The 21,512-nt window shown below is 32.2% G+C and overlaps 2 protein-coding genes across 7 annotated transcripts in view; both read right to left on the bottom strand.

Moving 5' to 3' along the window:
* LOC145291416 (activating signal cointegrator 1 complex subunit 3-like) overlaps positions 1-21,512 on the bottom strand; it is a 958,449-nt gene that overhangs the window by 463,112 nt on the left and 473,825 nt on the right. The window lies entirely within an intron of this gene.
* LOC145291417 (beta-1,4-galactosyltransferase galt-1-like) overlaps positions 1-21,512 on the bottom strand; it is a 308,485-nt gene that overhangs the window by 48,734 nt on the left and 238,239 nt on the right. Inside the window, exon 1 of one of the 5 annotated variants that reach the window (XM_080137238.1) lies at positions 218-394. The exons of the other annotated variants lie outside the window; for them this stretch is intronic. The gene's annotated coding sequence lies outside the window, so the exon portion shown is untranslated. Of the gene's footprint in view, positions 1-217; positions 395-21,512 lie in introns of those variants that run through there. 5 annotated transcript variants of the gene reach the window in all.

The following is a 21,512-nucleotide window of genomic DNA, read 5'->3' as shown; positions in this document are numbered from 1 at the left end:
TCTCTCATGTAAATACTAAGTAGACTATTTTTCAGACAAAATTTCACAAATATTTTTCTTCATACTAGCTTGAAATTGGTAAAAGCTAAGTTAAAATAAAAACTAAAATACTGAGTTACTGTACCAAATACCCCCCCCTCCAAGGAAGATATAAACCACTACTAATAATAATAATAATAAAAATAATAAATTTTTAAAAATTTACTGTATTATTTACTTGAATCCGGTTATTGGAATTGGTAGCAATGTTTTCCTGGGATCAACATCGGTCTAAATAGCCTCTGATCAATTAACACTACAGCCGCTTTTTTCAAAATTCTATAATCAACTTTTTTGATTTTGCTACACGGTTGTGCAATTTGCTTGATTATATCAGCACCAGCCAATAGCTTCCAAGATCTGGTCTGGCGTCACTTTTACAAAGCTCAAACAAGGTCTTTTTACCCCCCCCTTACCTTCTCTAAATCTAAATGGCCATTTGAGACAAAATATAAAAAAACGATCATGCCTTTTATTGGATTTTACATATGCTTCATACTTAAGTAGTTTCGATTACCTTAATACATTATTTACGATTTGCCACATTATTTCCAGTTTTATGGATATTTAACCTGTTAATGCTGACTACGTTACTCTAACAACAAGTAAAGAAAAATATATTGATTGACGTGCAACAAGTTAGACGTCCTCCATCCCTCCTGCCCCGTTTATTGATTTATTTGTCTGTTGAATGTATTAAAATTACAGATGTGGGATAAAGTTTTGCTTCTTTTTTTTTGTTTCTATAAGTTTCATTCACAGATCATTTTTTTCAAGCATTTTATTTTACCAATATTTATATGGTTTGCTCTGAATTTCTTCAAATAATACAACATTATTCGGACTCTTCGGACTACTGTTCTAATCTTGAGTGCTATTTGCGTAATATATCGGCTGATGTAACCTCCGTCCTTATTCAGGTGTATTGTTTTGAATTCGGGGAACCTTTCTGTCAAACTCGGAAATCTACATGGAATTTCAAACTGAACCTTCCATTTAATCCATGGAGGTAGCATGCTCTTATTCTGTCAGTCATGACTGAGTAGAAGTCGAAAGTAAATCGCAATTCTATTTTGAATGTTATCCGCACTAAGGATTGAACCTTCAAACTTCAAAAGAGTATAACTTATAAGTGAATTTTAACAAGTAATTTATCTACTATGCCATGGATCATCACCAGAAAGATTCCCGAATTTGACAGAAAGATTCTCGAGTTTGGCAGAAAGATTCCCGAGTTTGGCAGAAAGATTCCTGAGTTCGACAGAAAGATTCCTGAGTTTGACAGAAAGATTCCTGAGTTCGACAGAAAGATTCCCGAGTTCGACAGAAAGATTCCTGAGTTCGACAGAAAGATTCCTGAGTTCGACAGAAAGATTCCCGAGTTTGACAGAAAGATTCCTGAGTTTGACAGAAAGATTCCCGAGTTCGGCAGAAAGATTCCTGAGTTCGGCAGAAAGATTTCCAAGTTCTTTTTTTCATTTTATAGTATTCGTAAGCATTGAGTACACAATAAGTTCAGTGGAAGTAACGGTCAGATTTGAGAGATGATAACAAATTTATGCGCAAGAAATGTAAGACAATGGAGATGGATGAGAACTCAGATGTGGGGAAATTATATCCGGATGTTAAAGCTACTGAGATTGTCAAGAAGTTTTTTTTTTTACCTTCATGATACCATTGGAACACAGGGTGGAGCAGGTGCTAATATGATTGGAAGAGTTAAGAGTAAATGAAATAAGTTCCGAGAACTTTTGTTATTACCAACCAGCAGAACGTTACTGGTGTTGACCAAGGTAAAAGTTTATCAGACATACATACGTAGTGTGATGATGTAAGTGAAATCTGGTCAGTGAAGGTTGAGGACATGCGTTGCATGGAGAGAAATGATATGAGAATAATATAATTCATATGTAATGTAAATCTTTTTAAAAAAAAGATTAAGCCTGATGATCTCATAAGATGATTAAATCTGGACAGTATAGGAAGATGCACGCAGAACAGGAGACTTTGGCTAAATTGAAAGAATGGAGGACAGTTCTTGGGTTAGTAGATGTAGGACAGTTGAGGTAGTAGGTTTAGTTAAGAGGTGGAAAAGGCTAAAACAAATACAAAAAGAAGTGACAAGAATGGACTTGAGAGAAAGAGGGATAAATAAAACCTGTCCAGAGTTAAGATAGTTTAGAAGTCAATATCTTAAAGCCGTCCAATTTTCTTGATTCATGCCTTCCAGATATCTAGTATAATTTTTTAAATTGTTTTTTTTTTTTTCGTTTCTTCACTTGGGATTGAACTCCCAGCATCTGGGTAGCATCCATACAGTTTACAGATCATGAGAAAAATGCTCATAAAGAAGACCAAGAATAAAACATCTGAAACATTTTGATTGGTTAAAAATTATTACTTAGGTTAAAATACTTCAAAATACATGGAAACGATTCCTAAACAAACTTGCTATGGACCCAAAGCTTATCCCATGTACATTAACACATCAAATTTTGTCTTCTAGCGTAGATTTTGAGTAAAGATATTCCTATCACATTGAGGCTAAAGGCGGCTACATTGAATAGATGTCAGTTCTACTACATAATCAAGTTAGCTGAATTGATGTTTTCAATAAAAGTTTTAAAATAAAGCTGTTGTGTTGTTTCTTGAAAGAATTTAAATTATTCACTTCATCTTAAACTTAGATATGTAATATTTATATATATATATATAACAAAAAAGAAAGTGTGGTTATAGGATAGAAATATTTACAAGAGAAATTTTGGATACAATTTATCCCGGATAACATCGGATTAATGCAGCTTGTTAATTAGTAAAATTAATGGTGTTGTTCTAATATTATACAATAAATATTTTGATGAACAAACTATTTATAACGCTAAATTCTGAAAACGTCACCACTTTTCATCAGTAAATAACCCCCTTGCCAAACTTTTACAAAAAAAGCATTCGACTAGCTACGAACACTCTTTTGTCTGTGCCTAAATCTAAACGCAGATTCCATGAACAAAGCTCCTTTCCCAGAACTGCCCGCCTTTGGTACACTGTTCCGCTGGCCTGCTTCTCGGTGGTAGCTAATGTAAACAAGTTCTTGTTGAGCCGTCCCGATAAATAATTTAATTCAACCCAACTTACACCATTAACGATTACTACGCTACCACCTTAGATTCATTAACCCTTATCCACGAGTGGCTTTCGGGCCTTGATCAGTGGTGATTCTCAAATAAACAAAAAAAAAAAGTTCAATATGAAGTTGTGGGTTAACATTAAAAGCAATTGAGTAATTTGATTAGCAGACGATGCCAACATTCCCTTGAGTATTAACGACAGTTTTTTGTAGCAATGAAAGCCATTGGGTGGCAGATCATGGTATTCTTAATTATGATTGGGCCGCCTAGCTGGAGGGATAAGATGTTGTTCATGATGACACCTTTCCCTCCCCCCACTCTGTCACTGAAATAGAAAAGACGAAGATAAGTATAGTTTATGACTTTTCCACCCTCTTTCCTTTATTTCTGATTAGTTTTTTTTTTTTTTTAATATTTCATACATATCAAGATTTAAATAAATATAAAAAAAAACACGAATCACAAAAATGAAAACTAGGTATTTTTTCCCCCTAGCGGCTTTAATGTGCAGGTGACACGTTTTCAGTTAATTTACTGTTGATTAAAATATAATCATTTATCTTCAAAGTATTTAATCATTTTTTTCCCCCCTTTGTTTATATTCGAAAAGTTTCCATTTCTTGTGGTGTAATGGAAGAGGGAAGGGGGGATCAGGAGTTAATAGTGTCCTCTTTTTTTTCTTCTTCTTTCCAGATGTATTTGGTGAATTTTGTTGCTTCTCTCCAGAGATATTCCGACAATTCTATTTTAATTTAAAAATAAATATTGTAAGAAAAAGGAAGAACGGAGAGAATGAAGGAAAGATAGGGAGAGAAGGAGAATGAAGGGGGGGGAGAGAGAGAGAGAGAAGGAAGGAGAATAAAGCAAAGAGATAGAGGGAGAATGAAGCAAAGAGAGAGAGGGAGAATGAAGCAAAGAGAGAGAGAATGAAGCAAAGAGAGAGCGAATGAAGCAAAGAGAGAGAGAGAGATGGAGAATAAAGCAGAAAGAGAGAGATAATGAAGCAGAAAGAAGGAGAGAGTGAAGAAAGAGAGTGAAAGAGAGAGAGGGAGAGAAAGAGAGAGAGGGAGAGAAAGAGAGAAGAAAACAGAGAGAGTGAAGGAAACACAGACAATAGAAAGAAACAAAGACAAAGAAAAAAAAGGAGAATATATATATATATATATATATATATATATATATATATATATATATATATAAGTATATGGAGAAAGAGGAGAAAGAAAAAAGGGTTGAGAAAGAGAATGTGGCCATTTCTTTTCTGTTTGCCAATCTGTTGTGTTTTTGATTCCTTTGAAATAATTTGACATCGATCTTTTCAATTTACTTAAGAAACCAAGTCAATTTCGTATTCTGAACCCGAGGTGGAACAAGTTTTCCCACTAGTTACGTTATTCAATATAGATGACTGTTTTGATTCAATGAATATTAGAAAGAATCTCAAAAACGTTCAACTTCTTTTTTTGACCCCTGACCAAACGAGAAGAGTAAGCCGGCAGTGAAACGACTTGGAAAATGACAGTTGTTCTGGAGATGTCACATCTGCGCGACGAGGACGGCAACTGTCAAGCGACAAAATTGTTGGCCGGTTTTCTGGCTAGGTTCTTTGTCTTTCAAGCGAACGCAACAATAATTCATATCTTGTTGGTCTCCAAGTTAATGCATTCTTTAGATTGTATATTCCTTCAGGAACAACGAGCGACTCCCGTTGGTCATTTAACCTACATTCAACAAAATTCTCATAAAATATTGACGCTTAACGTACCAGCCTTTTTAAAGGTTATTTAATGCTCAAAGAACAATGGCTATTGTAAACAGTCTAAACAAACTTGATATTTTTTTTTTTACAAATAACAGATGAGGGGGGGGGGCAGATTTTGAGTTTATGACATTTTTTTTTTTTTAGAAACTATTAGTGAAATTTCATCATTAAAACAATGCTCACGTTCTTCTAAAGAACAGGTCCACATCTTGTACGAGTCTCATTTTTTACTTAGATGTATTCTGTGTTTATTCCCAGCCACGAAAACTAAATAAATCATTTATTTAGTAATATTATCTGCACACGCACACACAGCTATTAAATCTACAAAACAGTTACATGGTAAACAGCTGATGATCCCAGTTTTCCATTTAACAATTTAAGTAAAGGATTTTTTTTTCTCCCACAGTTATATAGTTTAATCCCCTTTTGTAATTGTGGATTTTCTAGCAGAAAGTTGGCTTGTGAAAGTGATAAAATTGTGATATGTTGAATTTAGCTAACCTTCATAGGACTTTTTTTTAAAAGTTTTCAAATTTTATTGTTATATTTTCCTTTAAAGTACTCAAAGCTATATAAACAATGTATATGCTGCTCCCCATATGGGGGTACCAAATTGGTTAAAAGGAAAATTATTCCCAACTCGCATTTAGGTAAAAAAAATGCGCTTTCGTAAATAATTGAATACATTCAAAACGTATCGCAAAAACAAAAACAAATAACATCTAAGTAAATCGCGATATATCCGAACAGTCGTGCGAGATGGACGAGCAGTTTAAGAGTTTAGGCTCATTACAGTGGGGGTCGGGTTAAGTTAGGGTTAGGTTAGGATCTTGAATCTCGTCGTAGACGACAAAACACGTGTCAGTGGATAATTATATTTTAAAAACAATATATATATATATATATATATATATATATATATATATATATATATATATACACACACACACAATGTAGATACGACAAAGACATGACTGTGGATAACTATTTTATCTATAACAGATAAGTAATATATATATATATATATAAATTTAGTTTTTACATTGAAATTTCATTCAGAAAAATACAATTTTCAAAACAAAAATTTATTGTTTGAACAAAGAATATAACATTTAAAGTAATTTCCTTAATCCATGGACTTTCGATGTAGGCTCATCTCCTCAGAGGAAAGTAATAAATAAAATATTAAATCTGGTTTAATATAATTTTGCTATTCAGCACATACATAGAAAATATATTTTAAAGATTAAATCTTTTCAAGGGACATAAATAAAGAAAATAAGGGTTGAAATTAAAAAAAAAAAAAAAAAAGGACATGAGATTTTGGCATCCAAATAGAAGCAAAATCCGCGAATAGAATAAAATGATATTGTTAGGTTCCAGATTGGTTGAAGATAGTCACATTGAAGGTAAAATCCAATTATGTTTGATGAAGTATCCAGAGTGACAGGCAATATTCCTTTGCGATGCAGAATTTTAGATTATTTGGTCCCATTTTGGTAATGTAAGATCAGTAGAAAGACATTCTATTTTCATAAAGTAAAATCCAACTGGTCAAAATGAATATTTCAATTAGCTAAAACAGCCATGATAAATTTAAAATAATTGGAATTTAAAACAGGTTGAAGTTGTTATTATAAGAGTGGATTTATAAATAAAGATAAGAAAAATTTTAAAAAAATAAAAAAGAGAGGCTTTAAAACAAATGGTAAGTTTAAAAAAAAAACGCTTAGGCAAGTTGTTTGAGTCTCTAATTAAAAAAAATTAAATATAAAAACCGTAAATTTTAATTTGTTTTACTAGTATATTGTGCTATTTTATTTGGCTGGGATTATCTTATATAAAAATATTACCACCCAAAATATTTTGGGAGACTTGAAATCACAAGATTCATAAATCTGTGATCTCATTATATATATATATACACACAGGATGTCCGTAAAGTTACTATACAGTCTTTTTGTTTTATTGTATTATATTTGTATTAATAGTTAATATATTTTTTTTTTACAGGTTTATTTAATCAAGCATGCCACGCAAGCTAACTTTGGAAGAGCGCAAATTTATTTTGAAGCGATATTGGAAAACAGAAAACGCACAGGATGTAATTCGACTGTATAGTAACTTTACGGACACCCTGTGTATATATATATATATATATATATATATATATATATATATATGAGAGAGAGAGAGAGACAGTGTCAATTTAGGCAGCGTTTTTCATTTAAGCAAACATTTTTAAAAATAACAAAAAGCTACTGCTTAATTATACCGTTTTATTTTTTCGATTATTCCTATGATAAAAAAAGTGATATATGTTTCATATGTATCACAAACGTTTTTGAGTCTTTGTTGAATCATCATTAGGAGAAAAAGCAAATGAATAAAAATTCATCCATCCCTTAGTCCTTCAATGCTAAAATATCTTCTACACTAATAGTTCCTTCTCTCAAACTGCTATACTTTGGAATTTCCATCTTGGTTCCTACTTTTCGAACTACACTAACCATGTAAAAATTTAAATATAATGTAAACAAACATCTTGCTGCCCAACTCCCTACTCTGTAGGCACGGTCCCTAATTCACAGTAGTCCCTTACGTTTGAGGTGAATATGATTTAAAAAAAAAAAAAAAAAAAGACTTTGACATCACACTATTACCTGCTCCACATCGTATGACTAAGATATAATGTAAACAAACATCTTGCAGCTCAACTCCCTACTTAAAGTGTCTCTGTAGGCACGGTCCCTAATTCACAGTAGTCCCTTACGTTTGGGGTGAATATGATTTTAAAAAAAAGAAAAAAAAAAAGACTTTGACATCACACTATCATCTGTGCTCCAATCGTATGACTAAGATATCAAAATTTCTGAACACTTGGTAGATCTCCCATAACAAAGCTCCTTTTCTAGATCTGCCCGCATGCAGAACACTGCTTCGCTGGCATGTTTTCTTGACGACTACAATATGGTAGCCTTCAAGACCAATGTAAACAAATTCTTGTTGAGCTGTCCTCTTAAATAATCAAATTCTTACCAATTTACACCATTAACGATTACTACACTACCACATTAAATTCATTAACCCATGTCCTCGAGTGGCCTTCGGGCCTTGATAAGCGGTGACTCTCTTGTAAAAAAAAAAGATACATATTTTCTGTCATTTGAATTCTTTAAACTAGTATTCTCATCTTGAGTGTTATTTTTGCAATATTTCAGTAAACCAACATCTTGTTAATCTTTCCTAGGCATGGTCTCAAACAGTAGCCCCTTATGTCCAAGTGGCGATATGCCTTGTTAGAAGTGAACATTAGTTAAAAAAAAAAAAATCCATGGAGGTAGCATGCTCTTGTTCCATCAGCCATGACCGAGTAGAAGTCCCAATTGATTCACAATTGTATTTTGAGTGGATTAAACCTTCAAGCTCCAGAAGAGTGTAACTTCCGACTGAATTTAACCAAGTACTTTATCCATTACGCTATAGGTCCTTGCGGACAAATCTAGTATGAATTTTAGGAACATTAAACCTATTTTAGTTTTTAGATATGCAATCTTACTATATACATTATCTATTATTTATGATTAATGCTTCCCATATTGTGTTAAATTGTATACTAGATTTGCTTAGGTTATCATTCCCCAGCATCTGCACTGCTATCGTCTTACTCTCCACCGTTCTTCTCAAAATACAATTGCAAATTACTTAGGACTTTTACCCATGACTGACAGAACGAAAGCACACTACCCCGTGGATTAAGGAAAGGGGCCCATTTGAAATTCTGTGCATATTCCTGAGTCAACAAGATACACCTGAAGAAGGTCGGAGGTTATATTGACTGAAACATTGTGAAAATAACGCTCAAGATGAGAACAGTAGTCAAAAGAATTCAAATAAACAATCCTCATATAAAAAATTCAAAAACTTTTCTATTTCTGAATTCTCATCACTTTCTATTCTGTCAAACGCTTATTGCATCCGAACTGGTTATCCTCTATAAACTTACCAGTACTTCCACTGCACTTCTCATGTAAATGTACCTATTTTGTGCATGTTGTTGAGCAGATATGCCTCCATCTGCTAACCATTCATATGCAAAAACACGTGTGTGGTTGCAGGATAAAATCAATTAGAATGGGTTGATATGCTGTAGAAGTCCACAGTTAAAACCTTCTGTTCTTATTGATTCATGAGCATAAAAAAAGAAGAAAACTATTGCTCTAAATGAAAGAAAAAAAGAAAGAAAAAATCGAGACAACTTGATGCGGCCCACAGACAAACCACAAAGCAAGCCATTCAAATGCGGGACATGAATAGGACCAGGCTGTTTTTAGGCACTTTTAAAAGGAACTATTGATCACCAAGAATGGAGAGCATAACTATCGTGTTGCACATCTGTAACGAAAACAGACGCACGATAACTCCGCACATTTTCCCCAGAGTCTGGCACGAATCTGAGGCCGAGTTTGATTATTCCAAAATTAAAGTTTTCCAGTCTCAATTGTAATATTGATTTAATAGAAAGGTGAATGAAGTCTGTTGCACTGTTTTTGCGATCAGAAACATTAGTACCTTCAAGGTTACTCTCGGGAGAACCAGAAAAAGGAACCGTGCTAGACTAGAAACGTTCATGGCAAAAAAAAAAAAAAAAATCAATTCAGTGCACGAAAATGTTTTTTTTTAATGGAATAAGGTTTTATTTTGTTATGATATAGAACTAAGAGTGGAGTGTGTGTGTATATATATATATATATATATATATATATATGTATGTATACTAGCAAGGAGACCCAACGTTGCCCGAGATTGAATGATGATCACCGAATGTTTCACACTCCCATATTTTTATTGTCATGGAAACAAGTAAAAACAACCATTTTTTTTTTTTAATCAAATCGATTGACTGCCTGATCTAGTCGGGAATCCCTCATGATGCACCAAAAAGAAGCTCCATATGCCTCTCTGCAGTGACTTAATCCACAATACATTGTAGTCTACATTGCACTGTAGAGAACCTACAGTTGATTTTATAAAATTATTTTTTATATATAATGGCTTGAATTTAAGCTTAAAATTAAAAAGTCAAGTATCATGGAGCAATTGTGCTTTAAACAGAAACATTCATTTCGATCAAGCTCCTGTCACATCAAAGAACATATTGTTGATTCTATATGTCAGGCCTTTTGATTTGTGTGGCAATAAAACTTTTGAAATTCACTTGTGATGTTAGACTGTGTAAGGTGTTAACTTTGGTCAAAATTGCCTGTTCTTTCTTTTATCAGATTATTTTGATTATCGATACTTACTGAAGACACTCCAATACAAAACCTTTCTAAAAACACTGCCAGGTAAATAAAGTACCTACTCGTGAAATTTCATAAAAATCGGCCCAGCTGTTTTCGAGGCCATAGGGAACGACCTCACGCAGAGTTCCTTTTATGTATATATAAATTCATGAAATATGGGGAGAGGGATTGCATGTATATGGATCAAGGTTTCGTCTTTATTTTAAGACTTTCTCAAAATGACAGATTCATCATGAGAAAGTCTTGAAGCATAGATGAAACGCTTTGAATGACTAGACAGCTTTCATAGTCTCCCATAAAAATATAGTGAAACCTTAGAAACTCTATATGGATGGTTACATCAATTCTGACATAAAACATTATAATGAACTAGCAGAGTTACCAAGCATCGCTTGGGTTAGATTGTGGTATAACATCATATTAAAGAGAGTTTACTTTAACAGCAACTTTGATGTTGTCAGCTAGATGTTTTACCCACATACCTATTAAGTTAATTTATTCATGCCAATACATTTTGTTGCAATATTTTTGATTCATAATGGGGTATGATCCCACACAGTCGGGCGATTCTATTTATAAACGATGCTGCTAGGAACTGACGAATTGAATTAATTCACGTTCTGCTACCAACCAATCAGAAACCAGAATTGCTGCATAAATATTAAACCTTTTCTGTAGCAATTTCGCATGTTTTTTCCATCTCGACATGGTAAGAATCTTTTGCTCTGTGGAACTGTCTACTGCAAACCAGTCACCTCTCAAGACTTGTTTAGAACAACGAACCATCTGAAACTGTTCTGAAACTAAACATGGCTTACACTTCAATAGGTTATGCGCCCAGTGCGCGTCTTTATTTCGATGGATCCGAATCAAAATTCTAATTGTGGCAAGTTAAATTTCTAGGATATCTACGAATCCAAAAGCTACACAAAGTACTTCAAACACAACCTGAAAACAGAAACGACTCCGATTTCATTGAAAAGAATGCAACTGTCTTTGCAGAATTAATACAGTGTTTAGATGACCGAAGTCTATCACTAGTAATGAGAGAAGCCCTCGACGATGGCTGCAAAGCATTGAACATATTGAGAGAGCATTATTTATCGAAAGGAAAACCCAAAATTAATTCTTTATACACTGAACTGACCTTTCTAAAACGAATGGAAGCTAAAACTATTACTGATTATATTATAAGAGCCGAAACGACTGCAAATTCTTTTAAAATGTCTGGTTCGTTGTCTACTGCAAACCAGTCACCACTCAGGACTTGTGTGAAACAACGAACCATCGGAAAGTGTTCTGTTTACTGCAAACCAGTCACCTCTCAAGATTTGTTTAGAACAACGAACCATCGGAAACTGTTCTGAAACTAAACATGGCTTACACTTCTAGACATTTAGACATTTATAAATAAATTTTTATTTTGTAACGTGTTAGAAAAGTGTCATTAGTTCATTTAAAGGACAGCTCGAGACGCAGAACTACTTCTGTTATGTTCACATGTACATTGTGCATGTGAATACACTTGTATTTAATACACACTCACTAGTACGTCTTTGTTTTTAAAGATAAACATACGGAAGTCTTATCCGTTATTATATATATATTTATGGAAACCGCTCCTAACAAGACATGAAGCAATCTGATGTAAGGAGCTAACAAGAACGAAAGCTGATTATTACAAAGACAGGAGATGCCTATTGGCCTCAGTCTTGAAAAGGATGGAGTTAGAAGGAAAACAGAGAGCAGAAAGAGAGATCCTCAACCTTGCAGTTCTTAGAAAGAAGCTACTGAAATAGGAGCTGTATTACAATGAGGTATCAAAACAAAACAGTGAATTGATGAAGACCTCTAGATCAACGAGTCAAACAAGCTGGAACAAAGGAAGCAGCGAATAGATCAGGCGATTTTGAGGAACACATGCCAAAATAGTATTTATAATAAAAGACTGAGATTAGCAATATCACATCTGTGTGAGAGAGGTTACAGTGAAGAAAAAGTATGAGGTCAATCAAATTACAGATACGTTTCTGCAATTTATCAAGGACCTTCAAATGGGACACAGATTTACTAGCCCAAATATGACAACAGTACTCCATACATGGTCTGATAGCAGATTTGTAGAGATAGAGAATTGCCTCAGGTGTGAGAAAGTGTTTACAGCGATAGAGAACCGATTTTATGAGAATATATATATATAATTATCCACATACAGTACTGTTTTGCTGTATCACAGTTCATCAGTGCGGCTAGACAGGCAACTACCTCAAGCCAGAATCGAAACTCGATCGGCTAAATGACAGTTAAGGTTTCTTACCATTATGCTATTTGGCTGCTGCTGTGCGGGTAGTGAATTAACGATCGTTTGACATCGTCCATATATAGACAGAGAGAGAGAGAGAGAGAGAGAGAGAGAGAGAGAGAGAGAGAGACTTACAGATGGATGGAGATGTGTTATATACCCAAATTCTTCACTTTCATTATATTATATTAAAAAAAAGGAAGGGGAGGGGGAACATATTCTTGATTTCATATAATTTTATTTAAAAATAATCAGGGTGGGAAAGTGGAATCGAAACTGCACACTTAATATTTTCAATTTGATACTTTTCTAACTAGGCAATTTTATCATTTGTTAAATTTATCAAAATAACACTGGCAAGAAAAACCGGATATACATATGTGAAGCTTTAAGAGGGTTCTGTCCTATGGGTCACTTAGAGGTTTCTATTTTGCATAAACATTGCATCAAAATAGGATATATTTGCATTTTTAAAAGACATTTGGCCCTCAGAGCTACCTCAGGGTTGCACTTCTGAATACTTACTATTGTCTTCCTTTTTTACATAATACATTTTTAGATTTTATGTAGATTCCCTAACCTTTTTTTTCTAAAGACAGACAGACACTGAGTATATATATATATATATATATATATATATATATATATATATATATATATATATATATAATCCAATTCATCTATATCAAAAGAATCTTTTAAACAAATTTGAAATATTATACTGATAAAATTGTAATGCGACAAACAATGAGACATTCCCATATAAAACCGTGTCACAAACAAAGATAAATAACATTTCCTTTTCTTCAAAACAAGTGAGACATTCAAATACTAAACCTTTTAACATGGTGCCACATTACGATTTTTTAATTTTCGTGGCACACCTATCACAAAAAAAAAATTCTACTCATAAAGCAATTTTGCAATCAAATAATAATAATAAAAAAACATAGATGATTATATAATTAGAATTTTTATTCGCATAAATCAACATATCCTATATTCAATATCTGGTATAGAATAATAATGGTAAATGTCATTGGAACAGTTGTGCCTGGTGTTTTTTAACTACTGCTGCAATATGTGGGCGAATGTGAGAGAGACACACTTTTAATTTTCTTCAATATTTTAAAGTCTTTAACGTTTTTTATTTTTAATGTTGTTTAGGTAAGAGCATCTCTATTCACATAGGTCCAAAGTTGAGAACTGCAATTAGAGTTTAATGTTTTTTATTGCTTTTTTTTTTTTTAACTTAGAGTTGGATACTCTTGCATAACAGAAATCCAAACAGCGCCCAATGGACGTTGTGCATACTTCAATTTGAGACTACAATCACTTGAAAGGCTTGCTAATTCTTCCTATTCATATCAAAATTGTTAAGGTTGATGACAGATAAATCTAGTCATGTCATCATGATTAAGAAATTAAATTTCTTCATAAAACAACATGAAATTAAATCGCTTCAAGCTATTATCTCTTTAAAGCACACCAGTAATCATTCCGCAGCACAGTGGTTGCTAACGACTGGTTTGTGGGATATACAGGTTTGCTTGAAAGCAGCGGGGAAACAAAAATCGAGTAAGGGGAATGGGTAAAAAAAATTGTACAACAAAAAAGGGAACCCAAGAAGATATAAAGTGGTTATTCATGTGATTTGGATTCTTTGGACTACTATTCTCATCTTGAGTGTTATTTTCACAATGTTTTGGTTGATGTAACCTCTAACCTTCTACAGGTGTATCTTGTCAAACTCAGGAACTCAAGAGAACAGTAGTCTGAAGAATCCAAATAATATGAATAACCAATCCTCATTTAAAAAAAAAAAAAAAAGAAATCGGAAACGTAATATCAAACGCTGATGATTTTTAGAAGACAATCTGACTCCATTTAATTACGATGCACATCAAGCTTCCAATTCACGACATTGCGCATTCCTCATCGATAGTGATGGCTAAATGCCACACGATAGGCCACTTAATGAAGGGGATCGGTCAATAACAACCTGATCCTAGCAAATGACAAAAATGAAACGGCAATAGACAGAAGAAGTTGGAAGATATTGTCTGCTGTGATCCTGTAAGGGCCTGGAATAAAAACACAACTCGATAATTAGTGGAAACAAAATATATTGAACAGAGAAAACAAATACAAGAAGTAAAAGGTGTGGTTATACATCAGTCCAATTGCCATGTACATTACTTATGCATACATAACTGGTACGCTAATGCTGAGAGACATATTCTTACGGTCTTTATCGTAAATAGAAGAGTTTATTATTATCCGTATGGTGGACATCACAACATTTATAAAATGTCTAATTTCAGTATGAGACAAACACAAAAAAAAGGCAAAACACTAATATACATTTCCAAGTGGGTCAATTAATCAGATTAAAATTGTAATGTATTTATGTCAAATCGCAATTAAAAGAAATTTTGTCGCTTCTACACTATCAGAACGAAATTTTATAGTCGATAAATAGAGTTTGCAGATAAAAAAAAAACAATGGTTTCTACTGATTTTTTTGTCAATTCTAACAAATTATAACGTTAACTTCCAAATTATGCAGTCAAAATTACTGAATTATTAAAAAAAAACCCAACTTTAATCATGTTAGCAGGTAAAAAATTGTGGCCATCTTGTTTTTATAAAATAAATCGAAAAGGGGAAGTACCTCCCTTTTGAACACTCCTGTGTCTTACATAAGTAAATATGATCGTTTTCTTGAAATTATATATTTTTATTTTCTTTAATAAATAATTTTCTATCTTATCGATTTTCGTAATTTTTGGATATAATCATCTAAAGAAATACGAGAAATACGTAGATACCATTGTTTTCATGTGAAATTCAGTTTCACGATTTCCGAAATTTCGTTTTAATGGTGTATAAGTGCCGAAATTTTTCATTATAAAAATGTTTAAAATAATTGAGTAAATCTAAAACTGACAATTTAAAAAAAAATCAAACAAAATGATGACAAAAAGAAAAACTGTTGTGTGCTCACCCTACAGATAATAACAAACTCTTTCACGTATTAGAAAGTCCAGGAGAATATGCCTCCTGGCCTGAGTCTTGCATCTGTGTCAGTCACATACTCTTCATTTGTTGCATTTGTTTTTTTGGTTCAATATATTTTTGTTCAATATATTTTTTGTTCCACTAATTACCGAGTTGTGTCTTCCTTCTAGATCACAACAAAAACAAATAAAAAAAATTATTCAAAAAATAATTTTTTTTCTTGAGAGTTTTTCAGGGAAAATTTGAACAAACGATTAAAAAAAAAAATTTCTGATAGATGTTTTTTGTTGTTGTTTTTTTTCGCTTGTATTGAAAAAAACAAACAAAGATAAAATTATGGACAAAAGTTCAACAAAAAGAAATAAAAAAAAAAACTAAACATGAATAAAATAGATTCAACCACAGTTTGTACAATCATAAACATAGCTAAACATATACAGACCAACATAAAATAAAGACAGAATGGACCCGGATTTATTAAAAAAAAAGACTGGGCGCTATTTTTCATCATCCACTAATAACATCCAGCGTGAATGACGGTCGGAGGTTACATTGGCCGAAACGTTGTGGAAAATAAAAACAAAAAACACCAGGATGAGAACAATAGTCCAAACAATCCAAATAATACAAAAAAAAAAAAATTATCAATCCTCATCTCCAAAATATACAACCATCATATAAAATAAAAATATTTACAAGAAATTAAAAATTCTCAATTTTGGGAATCAATCTATTTCAGCCTCACAATCAGTTTAGGCCAATAAACCAATGAGTATGGTGCGGAACCGTTTAGGTCTGATACAAAACTAGCATGAATTAGATCACAAAAAAAAAATATTCATCAAGTTCACATGAAGCATCCGCGAAATCCTTTGAATAAAAAGGAAATATTAAACTTATAAAGATTAAGAATTTTTGAAAATGCTGCCAGAGTCAAGTTCAAGAAGTTCGTATATCAAGTTTTGAACTTTTCTGCGAACCTGATATGTCTAAACTATTTTTAAGACATTTCCGTTTTCTGATTTATCATCTGTTTTTGTTTTTAATTCTTTCCTTTATATGATTCCAACACCTTTATTGATTTTTCTTTGTTATAAATGCAAAATGATAGCTCACTTTAGGTGTGCCTCACAAAGTTTTGAGTTTATCATTTTTTTCTCCGATTTCATATTCCATTTAACTTTTACAATTGTCTATTTAGCCATTTGTCGATCGTTAAAATCGAAAATGCATTTTTCTTCTACTTAACACACACACACCGAAAACTATACGATATAACACAAAAAAGTGGATTACGATATGAACAAAATTTTTACTTGTCGTTTGCTACTCAGATTTCACTATTACATAACTTTTTTCGAGTTCATTCAATTAAAAAAACCTTGAGGCATCAAAAAGTTATGATAGAAAATGCTTACAAGAAAGCAATCTAACAAATTTAACAAATGTAGGAAGTAAAAAACAAGAAATGCATTTGTTCTCATACTCAATTTTGCTAGAGATCTTGACAGAGGTAATGCCTGGGAGGATAGCTTTCTCAGACTAAAATGGTATTACAATTTAAATTCTTCATCTGAAAACTACAAAACAACAACAACAAAACTACAAGCTAAAAATGTGGAAAAAAAAAAACTAAAAAAGAAAAAACTATAAGCTAAAAAAGCAAAAAAAAAAAAAATAGCAAAAAATATAAACTAAAAAAGAAAATATTACAAGCTAAAAAAGCAACAATAGCAAAAAAACTATAAACTAAAAAAGAAAATATTACCAGCTAAAAGGGAAACTATCTAGTGATTAAAATACAAATTACAAAAACAAAAACAAAAAAAAACAACCGATTTTCAAACGGCCATATTTACTTGCATTTCAAGGCGGCGGGGGGGGGTAGATTCAACTTAATCTTGCACTCTTTCTTTGTCTATTAGTCATGTGACTATCATGGGAGAACTTAAAAAAAACTCCCAGTATTTAGCCTTGTTTCCTGACTAAGACAATGAATGTTATCCTTACTTCTATCACATAACAACATGAGGATACTTGTTGGTCACTAAGTTTCATAGTATTAATCTGTTGCTCTTGTTCTCACATATTGTGGGTACAGGTCTGATAGCCTGTTTGGCAACTTCTTTCAACTGGTAGTACAGGAGCCCTAACTTTTATATGCTACAAAAAGCATCTGCTTTATCACTAGGTGAATAATATTGAGATACCCATAATGCACTTAATAGTTTACTTGTGTGCACTTGGTTCTTGACATCCAACAGACACTCACATTGTCCAAAACCACTTCATCAACACAAAAATAAAAACAAAGAATAACATAAAAGTGATCAAATCAGGCACCCCTCTGAAACAAACGGGCAATGTGATAAAAAATAATAAACATTAACAACATGTTAAAATTTAGAAAGGAAATTAACCATTTTTCTTTTTGCTGACATATTTTTGGAAGTAAAAAATTAAATTATGGCTAAATGTAGACCAATTAACATGATTAAAAAAAAAAAAATGAAAAAATGGCTAGCTAACTGGGTTTTGTTCTTTGCTCAACAGAGCTAAATCGAGAAAAATTATGTTTAAAAAAGAAAATTTTCATGAATATGGTGGGGGGGGGAGAAAATTTTATATATATATATTAAGTAATGTGATTATATATCTAAATTACAACGAGCACTTTCTCTTTCCTGTATTTTAATTAAACTAGTAATTTCACTGTTACATTGAAATACACTCAGCCCTTTAGACTATTGTTCTAATCTCCTTTAAATTATATATATATATATATATATGTAGTAATCGACATACAGTCCTATTTCGTTGTATCACAGCTCATCAGTGTCGCTAGACTAGCACCTCTTCCAAACTGAGGATTGAACCTAGAACCATCGCGTAGATTATATATATATATATATATATATATATATATATATATATATAAAAACGGGGAAAATATGTGATCCCTTCACCCCCGTTTATTTATTTTTCTCTCTCCTGCTATATTTATTACCATTTTTTTTTTTTTTTAAAAAACGTAATTTTCCTCGATTTAGCCCTGTTGAGCGAGGAACGAAACTCGTTTAGCTATCCTTTGTTTCATTTTTTATATTTTTTTAATCATCATGTTGATTGGTCTATATTTAGCCATATATATGTGCATATATTATTTTTATTATTGGAATCCTTTGAGATGATTGATTTGTATATTTATTTTTTATATACAGTCTTCATAGTTGTTGTTTCATGATGTTTCGGCTAACTATTCCTCTGGCTTTCTTCAGGTGGTTAACCGTGACAGGATAGAAATGCTGAGTTTCCTAACTGCATTTTTTTCTTTCTTTCTTTCTTTACAAGGAGGTCACCACTTATCAAGGCCCGGAAGCCACTCAGGGATAAGGGTTATTGCATGTACAGTACGTTGTACGTTAGTGTTGAGATTTCATAAAGTGTCTACTTAAGGGGGCGGTTCATCAGGAATTTGTTTACGTTGGATTTGAAGACATCCAAATTGTAGTCAGGTGGGAAACAGGCTGACGGAACAGAGTTCCACTGGCGTGCTGTTCTAAGAAAGAAGCTTTGTTCATGGAATCTACGTTTTGATTTAGGCACAGATAGAGAGTGGGGAAAATGTTTGACAGTGGCTTCAGCTAGACGGGTGTTTCTCGTAAAAAGGAGGCACCAGAGATTGGAGCTCAGACGAGCACTTGCCATCCTCAGTAATTAATGCCTTCCATAGTTGTCGTCGTCTCACAACTAATCCTCTGGTAGGATTGAAACTGTTATCTTCAGACAATGCTCACCTGGAGCCGTAAAGACTAAATGCCTCTATTCACTGTGCCACAGGCCCCAAAAGGCAATCAAGGTTGGATTTTTTGATCTTATAAATCCAAGTTTTTCATTCTTATCTGGTCTTCCCATTGCCAGGTCCATATCGAATGGTATATTATTTTTTTATTAGAATCCTTTGAGATGAGTAATTTGTATATTCATGTATTTATATGCGAACTGTTATCCTCATTTTTTATAATTGTTGTTAAAACTCCAATAATAAAAATAATCCTAGCTAAAGTCGACAGGAGAATATGTATATATGTTAAAAAATATAATTGAGACTTTTTAAAAAAAATTTTCTCTTATGGTTTTTATAAGTTTTCCACTTCCTTATTTATCCTTTTTTAATTCAAGGGAGGTGGATCGGTGTATTTTTTCTGAGGAACTTATGTCTCTGAAGATTTGTTTGGTAAATTTCTACGATTCAATGAAACACGCGTAAGATGCAACATATAAGCAATAAAATTATATGAATGTGAAATAAGTAAACTCTTCTGTGGCTTTGGAATGTTTACTATCGATATATATGCTCTAGAAGTTCAAATCCATTTTTATTGAGCTTAATTGTAGTAATTTAGAAAAACTATTGAATATATACATTATAACTATATAACAGGGCGAGTCACGGGAAACGGATGTTTTTAGAACGTTCCTTGGTCTCTTTGAGTAAGGGGTAGGGAGTGAGGAAGGTAGTCTTTAAACCTGCTTAAGATTCCGTTTAGTTTGTTGTTATTGATTTGTCTTTCACGTTAAATTTTGTTTTAGTTAGTTATTGATTTTGAATTGGTTTTCCTTAAAAACATCTGTTTCCCATGCCTCACCATGTGTGTGTATATATATATATATATATATATATATATATATATATGTGGTTTGGGTCTTTGCTAATGAAGCCAGATATGACTTCTGTTGCTAGGGGTCGAGTCTTTCAACTGACATTAACCGTGACACCCTGCACTGATGATTCCCGAAAGGATGAAACACTAGTGTCTGTAGATATTTAATAATTATTATAGTAAATAATAATAATAATAATAATAATAATATATATATATTACAAATGTATGCATACAAAAATCTTGTGTGTATAATTATATATATATTCAATTTATTTTTATATATTTTTAAAAACTAATAAATATAAAGAAACTATGAATAAATAACGATGTAAATATAAAAATAAAATAGCAATAACAAAAGAAAGAAGAATGTTAAATAGTATAATGGAAACCATGTAAATAATAATTAGTTTTGTAAATAAAAATTACTTTCTTTTTATGAGACAAGGATGTATAATATAGTTAAAGAAGACAAAGTTAACTTAATTACTCTAGGATAAAAAACTAGATCTAATATCCGGAATACTTTTGTTCTTATGTTCAAGGTAGGTGGCTTTTGATCAACACTGCTGAAGAGCCATGATTTAATATGCTTTGTTTTTAAATCCTTGATAGGACTATTGTAAATTCATGAAAGTAAACGGATTCAGCGATTACAGGAGATTAATTTGAATTACTGGCAAAATAATTTTTTTTTCAACGATAGAGTTAAACATTTTTTTATATCGTTTTAAAGGTTAAAAATACTTCCAAACTCTATATTAATGATGGAACGATTCCAATATTTTTCTTGATTCCGATACAATTACTGATTCTGTACAAAATTCCCAATTCTGATTTTTTATAAATCTCTAAATGTTTAACTACAAAATGGTAATGGTCTTGATTACTGTAAGACCAATTCTTAATGTGCATATATTTTCTCAAACATAAAAACACGCTTTAGAGAGAGGTGATTTATAGATTTTAGTTTTACTGGAAGTTTAAATCAATAAATATTTATTACTTTATTATTACTCCAAGCAGTGGAATTTTTGCTTTAAACAAAACCAATTAAAAAAGATAATTAAAGGAATCGTTTATTGCATTGGAAAATAGGAACAATGTTTTTCCGATTCCGATACCTCAAAAAATTCTGATTTTTTCGATTCTCATTCATTATCCCAACACTACTATATATATATATATATATATATATATATATATATATATATTAGCATTTCAGCCCGGCGTTGCCCGGGTATTTGGAAGTGTATGTTGAACAAAAAAAATTTTTTTTTA

This window comes from Euprymna scolopes, chromosome 12, assembly GCF_053919585.1.
Source record: "Euprymna scolopes isolate OS-2025 chromosome 12, ASM5391958v1, whole genome shotgun sequence".
In the NCBI taxonomy this organism is placed as follows: domain Eukaryota; kingdom Metazoa; phylum Mollusca; class Cephalopoda; order Sepiida; family Sepiolidae; genus Euprymna; species Euprymna scolopes.
Note: the sequence above shows the minus strand (reverse complement) of the source record. Positions and strands in the feature narration are given on the sequence as shown.